Here is a 9,727-nt window from a genome sequence, read left to right on the forward strand (position 1 = left end):
AACCTAGAATACAGACTGGCATTGAGTTGAGGTGTAGGGGGTGTGAGGTAGAGTGCAGGAGTCCTAGTCCACTTTCTGTGTCTGTTTGTTAATTATGGCCACAAGATGGCAGTGATGTAGCTAAAAGCTGTGTTTCCCAACCCTACCCACTCATCAGGCACCATTCAATGTTTGAACTGTTGCCTTGTAACCAAAGGTGTAAAACGTTCATGATTACACGGCTGTGTTCCCCAATTTAGGGAAGTTCCTATTAACCCCTAAATGACAAGTTAAAGGGAGTTGGTGAGGATCACTAGTTAGTAATGAAGACCCTCAAGCTGGTCATTTAAGTCTTAATTAGAAACAACCCTAAAATGCTGAACACAGCCAATCAGTGAAGGTCCTGGTAATCATTTTCTATTTAAATCAGGTGAGTCAATTTAGTGCAACAATGACAGAACCACACCCAGTTTTCTACTTTATAATGCCTTTGAGATTCATGTACAGCATCTTGGTTGATGGCCATGTTGCATCAGCGAACACTCCTTGGGAAAACTGCTAATTTACTGTATCATCAATTCGTAACAAACCGTTTTTTTGGTGCCGTTGTGGATCCAGGGAAAACAAAAGTAATGTCCCATTTGGCATTATCAGGACATGACAAACAGGTACTGCAGCACTTCAGTGTCTATGTGGACGCTTGGTTGTTGTGTCCAAATAATTGGATTCAAATTTAAGTCTGCGACATCTCTGAGCACTGCCATGTAAGCACTCTGGACTCCCTCCTACCAGACCATGGTCCTCCTGCTCACATCCTGTTGTTTTTCTGTCATTCTTTTCTCTCCTCTTTCTCCTCATTCTTCTACTCCTCTCTTCCAGTTTCCTGGCAGTTGCATCATCAGTTCCTCCCCAGTGAAGCCATTCTGATGTTAGAGTCCTATCTGTGTAGGAATAAAATGAAGGCTAAATTCAGTAACTTCCAGTAGAATTGTCAAAAGCTTTAAGCTGTGTTGATATTTCTGTTTCTTTTGCCCCCCAAATAAATCCTAGACTCTGAAGGCCAGTCTTTGCCCTGGTGGAGAATATGCTCGACGTCACCAGTTATCTAACCAGCGGTCTGCCTGTCAGCATCATTGAACGCAGCCCTTCATCATGGACTCACTCACCTGCACCTGGTTTGTGTTCGCTCCTTATCTCACTATATTTTAGACACATTTTCTGTTATTTATTATGTTTCATTTAGGATGATGGCCTGTATGTGCATATTACACGCTACCAGAACACCACCTCTACCAGAACACTACCACTACCAGAACACTACCAGAACACCACCACTACCAGAACACCACCTCTAACATAAGTATACCACCACCAGAACACCACCTCTAACATAACAACAATACCTCTACCAGAACACCACCACTACAAGAACACCACCTCTAACATAACAATACCACTACCAGAACACCACCTCTAACATAAGTATACCACCACCAGAACACCACCTCTAACTTAACAATACCACTACCAGAACACCACCCCCACCAGAACACCACATATAACTTAACAATACCTCTAACATAACAATACCTCTACCAGAACACCACCTCTAACATAACAATACCACTACCAGAACACCACCTCTAACATAACAATACCACTACCGGAACACCAACTCTACCAGAATACCACATCTACCAGTACAATACCACCACCAGAGCACCACATCTACCAGAACATTACCACTATCAGAACCCTACCACTATCAGAACCCTACCACTACAAGAATACTACCAGAACAATACCAGGACTGTTTCAAAGAATGCTTTCCAATTGACACTGAATCCAATAGTGCTCTTTTATATATAGAGCCCTATTCAGAATAGGAGGCTATTTTAAATGAAGCCTCAAACTCTTTCTGTTTGGATCAAGACTGTGATCCATTCTGTGCTATCTAGGCTATTAGGTGCAAAATGTTATCAGCGGCGTTCTGAGGGCATTGTTGTTAGAAGCGCGGAGAAACCCATGGGCGGGGTTGTTACAAGCGCGGAGAAACCCATGGGCGGGGTTGTTACAAGCGCGGAGAAACCCATGGGCGGGGTTGTTTCAAGCGCAGAGAAACCCATGAGCGGGGTTGTTACAAGCGCAGAGAAACCCATGGTCGGGGTTGTTACAAGCGCGGAGAAACCCATGGTCGGGGTTGTTACAAGCGCGGAGAAACCCATGAGCGGGGTTGTTACAAGCGCGGAGAAACCCATGGGCGCGGTTGTTACAAGCGCGGAGAAACCCATGGGCGGGGTTGTTACAAGCGCGGAGAAACCCATGGGCGGGTTTGTTACAAGCGCGGAGGAAACTCATGGGCGGGGTTGTTACAAGCGCGGAGAAACTCATGGGCGGGGTTGTTACAAGCGTGGAGAAACTCATGGGCGGGGTTGTTACAAGCACAGAGAAACTCATGGGCGGGGTTGTTACAAGCGCGGAGAAACTCATGGGCGGGGTTGTTACAAGTGTGGAGAAAATCATGGGCGGGGTTGTTACAAGCACAGAGAAACTCATGGGCGGGGTTGTTACAAGCGCGGAGAAGCCCATGCTGCATTTAATAATGTCGTGTCCACATTCTCTCTGTCACAGTGATCAAAAGCATTGGCTGTGGCATGGGATTTCCTATCAGCCAATTCCCTTTAATATCAGTGAAGTACAGACCTAGAGATGATTGAGAAGTGGACCTTGCTAACATATGGTTATAATATCTAAATGAGGCATTTCCCACACGAGTCCAGCGCAGTCTGTCAAAACATTGACAAAGGTGCCTGGTACTACAATCCAAGGCATGTCCCAGGCTGTCACCAAGTATTTTATGGGAAATCCATGGGAGGAAGGTGTCAAACTCATTCCACTGACAACAATGGGCACACCGGTTTTATTTCCCTGTCCAAGTAAACGCAATTAACCATGTAATAGATTATAGAAGGCTCAACACTGTAAACACAAATATATCCATGTAAACACATTTTCTGAGCCTTAGAACCATCCATTGCTAGCGCTTGACTTGTGCACGAGCCGTCCAGAGCATTACACTTTTTTACTGTGTAGCAACCAAGAATATGTCGGGGATTGGGTTTTCTCGCCACTTGCCTATGAGTTAGTTCTGTAAGAACACAGAATATTCCAAGGTCTAGGAAATTTGGACGCTCTCCTGATGATGTTTCCTCTCCAATAACTGAGTGAGGACAGAGGTTCCTCGCCCCTGGCCCTCTTCTCCCTCTTCTCCCTCTTCTCCCTCTTCTCCCTCTTCTCCCTCTGGTCCCTCTGGTCCTGGGATGCCGTGTGTGTGAATCCACCTGTGTTTTGCCAAGACACAAGTGTTGTTGTTTGAGGAGAAGAGAGAGCCAGGCTGCATCAGGTAGAACCGTGCCTATAGTACAAAGTTTGAAAACAGCTAGATAGTCCATTCTAACACCTAGCTTATAGTATTATTATTAATTTAGTAAGTTATTATTTTATGTTTTTGCTAGCATAAGCATTATTGTTGTCGCCAGTCACGTTTCCACCAAAAATAACTTTTGCATTTGGTCCCCCATTGATTTAATTTGGAAATTGTTTTGTAAAGAAAAAAGTGTTTCATTTTGCCAAACAGCCATCCTGAAAGCTACTGTTCTAACCACTTTGAAGTGTAACATCAGTTAAAGGACAATACCGTGGAACTCAGGTGTGATTCAGAGACGCATCAAATGCCTGCACATTAAGCAGCTCTCCAGATAAAAGGGCCTGATATGTTTTATACAGTATCTTAAACATAATGCACTGCTTTTTAAACAGACGGTTGTCAGTTTAGGGATGTATTTGAACCCATTTTAATAGCAATAATCTTTTCCTTTAATTCCAGGTCTAAGTTAGAAATGGACAGCCAGGTGATGGAAGTTTCGAACTATCATTGCTTTTAAATGATCAATCAGATAAGTTGATGGAGTGAAAATCAGGGGAAAAAAATGTCTTGACACTTGCCCTTCCAAGGAACGGGTTTGACATGTGTCATGTGGTGCTTTAAAGGCTTTACAGAAGAACCAGAGGCGGGCGACCCAGCTACTGCAGAGCCTCAAACTAAACAGTTGTGAATTACATGAACTGGTAAAACAGATATATTGAATTGAGTCAGTCGCTGAGGAGATCAAATGGCTATGCTGATCATGGCAGGGATTGACTAATCTATACAGACACGGTTGTCCAGGGCGGTTAAACCTAAAGCCTCTCTAGTCTTCAGGAGGAATGTTGCTTGCCATTGTCCTGGAAGGTTTGCCTTCAGACACAACAGGAAAGCAGGTCTCCAGACCTCCTGGCTTGGATGTAGCTGTTTAATAGATGTGTGACAGCCATTATCAGTGGGAACCGCAGTGCCGTCAGGAAGCTGTCAGTCTGTGATTAAATGTAGGGACACAGATTAATATTTCATGTTTGTTTACTTGAGTGGGTGATTCTGATGAATACAGGGACAGAGATAAAAAAAATATATAACTTATCTACTGTTAACACATTGTTTCATTTAGAGTGTGTGTGTGTGTGTGTGTGTGTGCGCGCAGGTGTGTGTGTAGGTGTGTGTGTTAAGACATTAAACACACTTGCCTTGAATCACCTCTTCCCAAGAAAGTTTCACTTCACAAAATATTTCTGTCTTGACAACCGTTAGCAAGCGGTTCTAGGTGAAAGGAAGGAGGAAAAGGACAAAGTCAAGCTTAAGACATCCACGTTAAATTCTAATGACAGTGGCCAAGCACAGCCAACCACAAAGGGTTGCAACGCGCCACCGAGCTGGTGCCGGCAACACTGCCTGCCTCCCAAATGGTCAGTTCCACAGTGAACTGCTTTTGACTGAGGCTGGCAGGGAAATCCATCAGGGTTCAGGAGGGTTCGGGTCAGAAGTGCCCTGGAAAAGGGAATAGGATGCCGTTTGTAATGCAGTCTCCAGTCTTTCAATTCCTCTTTTCTGGGGACCGGACCCTGATTGATCCTGTACCTCTGAGGGCTTTATTTAAAAGGGGCTGGTGCTTTATCAGTGGACCATGTAATCGGAGCTGGAGTATTTCACAGGTTTGATACTCGGCAATACCTCTCATCTCGCCCTCCTTTGTCTGCTCCCTTTCAGGATAGTGAGACTGAGTTAGTGATCCCACAGTAGGTTAGCAACCCAAATGGCACCCTAGACCCTATGCATTTCACTATTTTTGACCAGGGTCTATATGGCTCTTGTTAAAATGAGTGCCCTATGTAAAGGGCACAGTGCAATTTGGGAATCCGTTTTAAACGTTTTAGTTCTTTTCCATCAAAGAGTGATTATCAGAGATGTAATATCTGTCCATAGGTGATTCTCTAAATCTCCTTTTCTTCGAACTCATTGATGTAGAGACGTTTTTATTGATTTTATTCCATAAATCTGTTTTCGAGCTAGTTCTATTTTCTACATAGCCTGTCCCAAGAAAGTGAGCGTGTGGATTAAGATTTTGTTCCTCTGGCCGAGGGGAAAGATCTGCTAAATCCTATCGATGATCAGTCTATTGTGCTAAATCCTATCGATGATCAATCTTTTGTTGGATCCTGCCAGAAAGCAACCTATTATCTTCAAACAGGCTCTTTTCTTTCCCAGATGTATTTCTTCTCACTTCCCTTCATGTCCCAAGTGTGTGACTCTCTCTTGTCCAGTTGCCAATCTACTCACGCAGTTGCTTGTAAAATTAAACTCCTCAGTATCTGCAAAGCTTGTTCTTTGGACATTTCTGCGACAAAGGTCATCAGCATCTTCTGTATTTATTATTAATGTGTACTGTACTTAAGTCATTGTATATTCATATTACACTACTATAGATGAATATTGCACTACCATACATTCATTACACAACTATGATTCATTTTACATTAATATGAATTCATCATGTTATGATGGCTTCATCTAATTGCATTGCATCTTTTCTGCAACTTTCAGCAGCTCAGGCGAGTAGAATATTGGGATGTGCCCTTCTTTAGATATAACCCTTTATGCCTCACTGCAGCTACTTCCAGCAGCTCGGGAGAGTAGAAGATTAGGGCATGGTTCCTTTGTTGGAATATGCCTCGAAGCCATTTGGTTTGTCATCACGACTCTCGCTCAAGTAGGAAGTAAGCCAGAACCAACCAACCAATCAAGAGACAACCTCAAAACGCATCAGTGATGAGGAGTTTCCTGCAACTTTACCAAATGGTACTGGAAGGCCTGTGACTATGAGAGAGATTCGCTAACTGCTTGTATGTCTGCACACAAAAAATGACTCTGGTAGAGATGGATAAGCTTTTGAATAAACCTTCTCAATCATATCTCCAAAGCAGACAATATCTATGTACCTAGCAATCTTATGCAACTATAATGTTGAATGCTGACTCGATATGCTCTTGTAGTGTTGAACGCAACACTGGTGAAAGACAAGAACAGTTGGAATTGTACTGTCCTATTCAATCTGCAGGCAATTTGGAAAATCTTATATAATATAAAATGTTATAATCCAGTAGTTTGCTGAATACTATAATAATATCCAGTTTCATAAGGCCTTATTTTGGCCTAGCTCTACCTACAGTGTATTTGGAAATTATTACGAAGACTTTCTCCACCTCCTTTCCAAATTCTCTTTTCTTTATCCACATCTTATTGTGTTTAGATTGAGATTTTTTCGATCTCAATCTACACTCATTACCCACAATAACAAACTTTTTATATAAAACTACAGAAATATCACATTTACAAAATTCCAAATCCTTTGCTAGGACTATCAGTCAAATTGAGGTCATAACATTGAGGTCAGGTGCATCTTGTTTCCATTGATCATCCTTTAAGTATTTCTACAAATTGATTGGAGTCCACCTGTGGTCAATTGATTGGACATGATTTGAAAAGGCACCCACCTGTCTATACAGTGGGGCAAAAAAGTATTTAGTGAGCCACCAATTTTGCACGTTCTCCCACTTAAAAAGACCAGAGAGCCCTGTAATTTTCATCATAGGTACACTTCAACTATGAGAGACAAAATGAGAAAACAAATCCAGAAAATCACATTGTAGGATTTTTTTATGAATTTATTGGTAAATTATGGTGGAAAATAAGTATTTTGTCAATAACAAAAGTTAATCTCAATACATTGTTATATACCCTTTGTTGGCAATGACAGAGGTCAAACATTTCCTGTAAGTCTTCACAAGGTTTTCAACACACTGTTGCTTGTATTTTGGCCCATTCCTCCTTGCAGGTCTCCTCTAGAGCAGTGATGTTTTGGGGCTGTTATGGGGTTGAGATCTGGTGACTGGCTAGGCCACTCCAGGACCTTGAAATGCTTCTTACGAAGCCCCTCCTTCGTTGCCCGTGCGGTGTGTTTGGGATCAGTGTCATGCTGAAAGACCCAGCCACGTTTCATCTTCAGTGCCCTTGCTGATGGAAGGAGGTTTTCACTCAAAATCTCAAGATACATGGTCCCATTCATTCTTTTCTTTACACGGATCAGTCGTCCTAGTCCAGTATGCAGCAGTCCTGTGGGCGAAAATACCTTGTCGATGCTAGAGGTCAGAGGAGAATGGGCCGACTGATTCAAGCTGATAGAAGAGCAACTTTGACTGAAATAACCACTTGTTACAACCGAGGTATGCAGCAAAGCATTTGTGAAGCCACAACACACACAACCTTGAGGCGGATGGCCTACAACAGCAGAAGACCCCACCGGGTACCACTCATCTCCACTACAAATAGGAAAAAGAGGCTACAATTTGCACGAGCTCACCAAAATTGGACAGTTGAAGACTGGAAGATTGTTGCCTGGTCTGATGCCTGTTGAGACATTCAGATGGTAGAGTCAGAATTTGGCGTAAACAGAATGAGAACATGGATCCATCATGCCTTGTTACCACTGTGCAGGCTGGTGGTGGAGGTGTAATGGTGTGGGGGACGTTTTCTTGGCACACTTTAGGCCCCTTAGTGCCAATTGGGCATCGTTTAAATGCCACGGCCTACCTGAGCATTGTTTCTGACCATGTCCATCCCTTTATGACCACCATGTACCCATCCTCTGATGGCTACTTCCAGCAGGATAATGCACCATGTCACAAAGCTCGAATAATTTCAAATGGGTTTCTTGAACATGACAATGAGTTCACTGTACTGAAATGGCCCCCACAGTCACCAGATCTGGTGGAACAGGAGCTTCGTGCCCTGGATGTGCATCCCACAAATCTCCATCAACTGCAAGATGCTATCCTATCAATATGGGCCAACATTTATAAAGAATGCTTTCAGCACCTTGTTGAATCAATGCCACGTAGAATTAAGGCAGTTCTGAAGGCGAAAGGGGGTCAAACACAGTATTAGTATGGTGTTCCTAATAATCCTTTAGGTGAGTATATATATATATATATAAACAAAAATTAAAAAAGATTTGCACCATATCCATTATCATAATACAGTATTCAATAATGGAACCTGAGGCTAATGACTTCATATTGATATTCCTGAAATTATCATCCTGAATTGTCTACTCAGGGGAGCTTTAAATCTTCTTGTTTAGCGCATACATTCCCCAACATCACCACCAGCAGCCATATCACCACAGCCCCGACATCACCACCGTCTCAATATCACCAACACCCCGACATATTACCACCACCGCCCAAATACCACCACCGTCCCGAAACATCACCACCGCCCCAATATCACCACTGTACCAAAATATCACCACCGCCCCAATATCACCACTGTACCAAAATATCACCACCGCCCCAACATCACCACCGCCCAAATGCCACCACCGCCCCCGAAATATCACAACCGCCCCAATATCACCACTGTACCAAAATATCACCACCACCCCAATATCACCACTGTACCAAAATATCACCACCACCCCAATATCACCACTGTACCAAAATATCACCACCGCCCCAATATCACCACTGCCCCAACATCACCACCGCCCAAATGCCACCACCGTCCCGAAACATCACCACTGCCCCGAAATATCACAACCGCCCCAATATCACCACTGTACCAAAATATCACCACCTCCCCAATATCACCACTGTACCAATATCACAACCGCCCCAATATCACCACCAGTCTATGACCCACTGCTGTCTTTTAGACAATGTGTTGTCATGAGGAACCACACAGTGGCGACTGAACAGCAAGTAATGCAGAGGGTTGAACAAACTGCTGGTTGGTGCAGTGTCTTTCTGAGCGTTCACTCATGCACTTCAACGTCGATTGTGTCAAGAGAGGCCTATAGAATCCTTCATGTGACCCTGGGGTTCTTACAGACTTCCATGAGCATTTTTTGGTTGGCTCTTGGGCTGAATTTGTTTGAAAGACCTGTTTTGGGTAGATTGCCTTTGGTCGGAAATGTTCTCCATTTGTCAATGGTCCGTCTATCAGTAGAATGATGTACTTTGAATTGGTTGGAAAAATATAGCCTGGGAGATAGCACTGCCTATATTACTAGTGACCCACTAGCTTGAATCACTGGGGGTGCTTGTGAACCCTCTGGCATTTTAGGAGTAGAAAGCTTGAAGCGTTCTGATAGTTATTAGTGCCTTTAATCTCTCAGTCTTCAGCCTGAATCCAAACACACCAGATAGATTACGCAACCCTTTCAGTTAAAAACCAAACAGTATCTGTTCTAATCAGATGACATCTGGGATGAAGCCACCATCTTGTGTGTGTTTTAATAACCTGATGTCTTCCAACCTG

The 9,727-nt window shown here is 43.3% G+C and overlaps 1 long non-coding RNA gene across 2 annotated transcripts; it reads left to right on the top strand.

Annotated features, from left to right (window-relative positions):
- Positions 1 to 566: 566 nt before the first annotated feature.
- Positions 567 to 6,245, top strand: LOC109616800. Of its 2 annotated transcripts, none has more exons than XR_002198058.2 (3): positions 567 to 647; positions 1,030 to 1,154; positions 6,021 to 6,245. It is a non-coding gene; the product is annotated as an uncharacterized LOC109616800 (long non-coding RNA). The 2 variants fall into 2 exon arrangements; XR_002198059.2 differs by lacking the exon at positions 6,021 to 6,245 and adding an exon at positions 1,223 to 1,298.
- Positions 6,246 to 9,727: the final 3,482 nt, after the last annotated feature.

Source organism: Esox lucius, chromosome 17 (genome assembly GCF_011004845.1).
Source record: "Esox lucius isolate fEsoLuc1 chromosome 17, fEsoLuc1.pri, whole genome shotgun sequence".
NCBI classification, from domain to species: domain Eukaryota; kingdom Metazoa; phylum Chordata; class Actinopteri; order Esociformes; family Esocidae; genus Esox; species Esox lucius.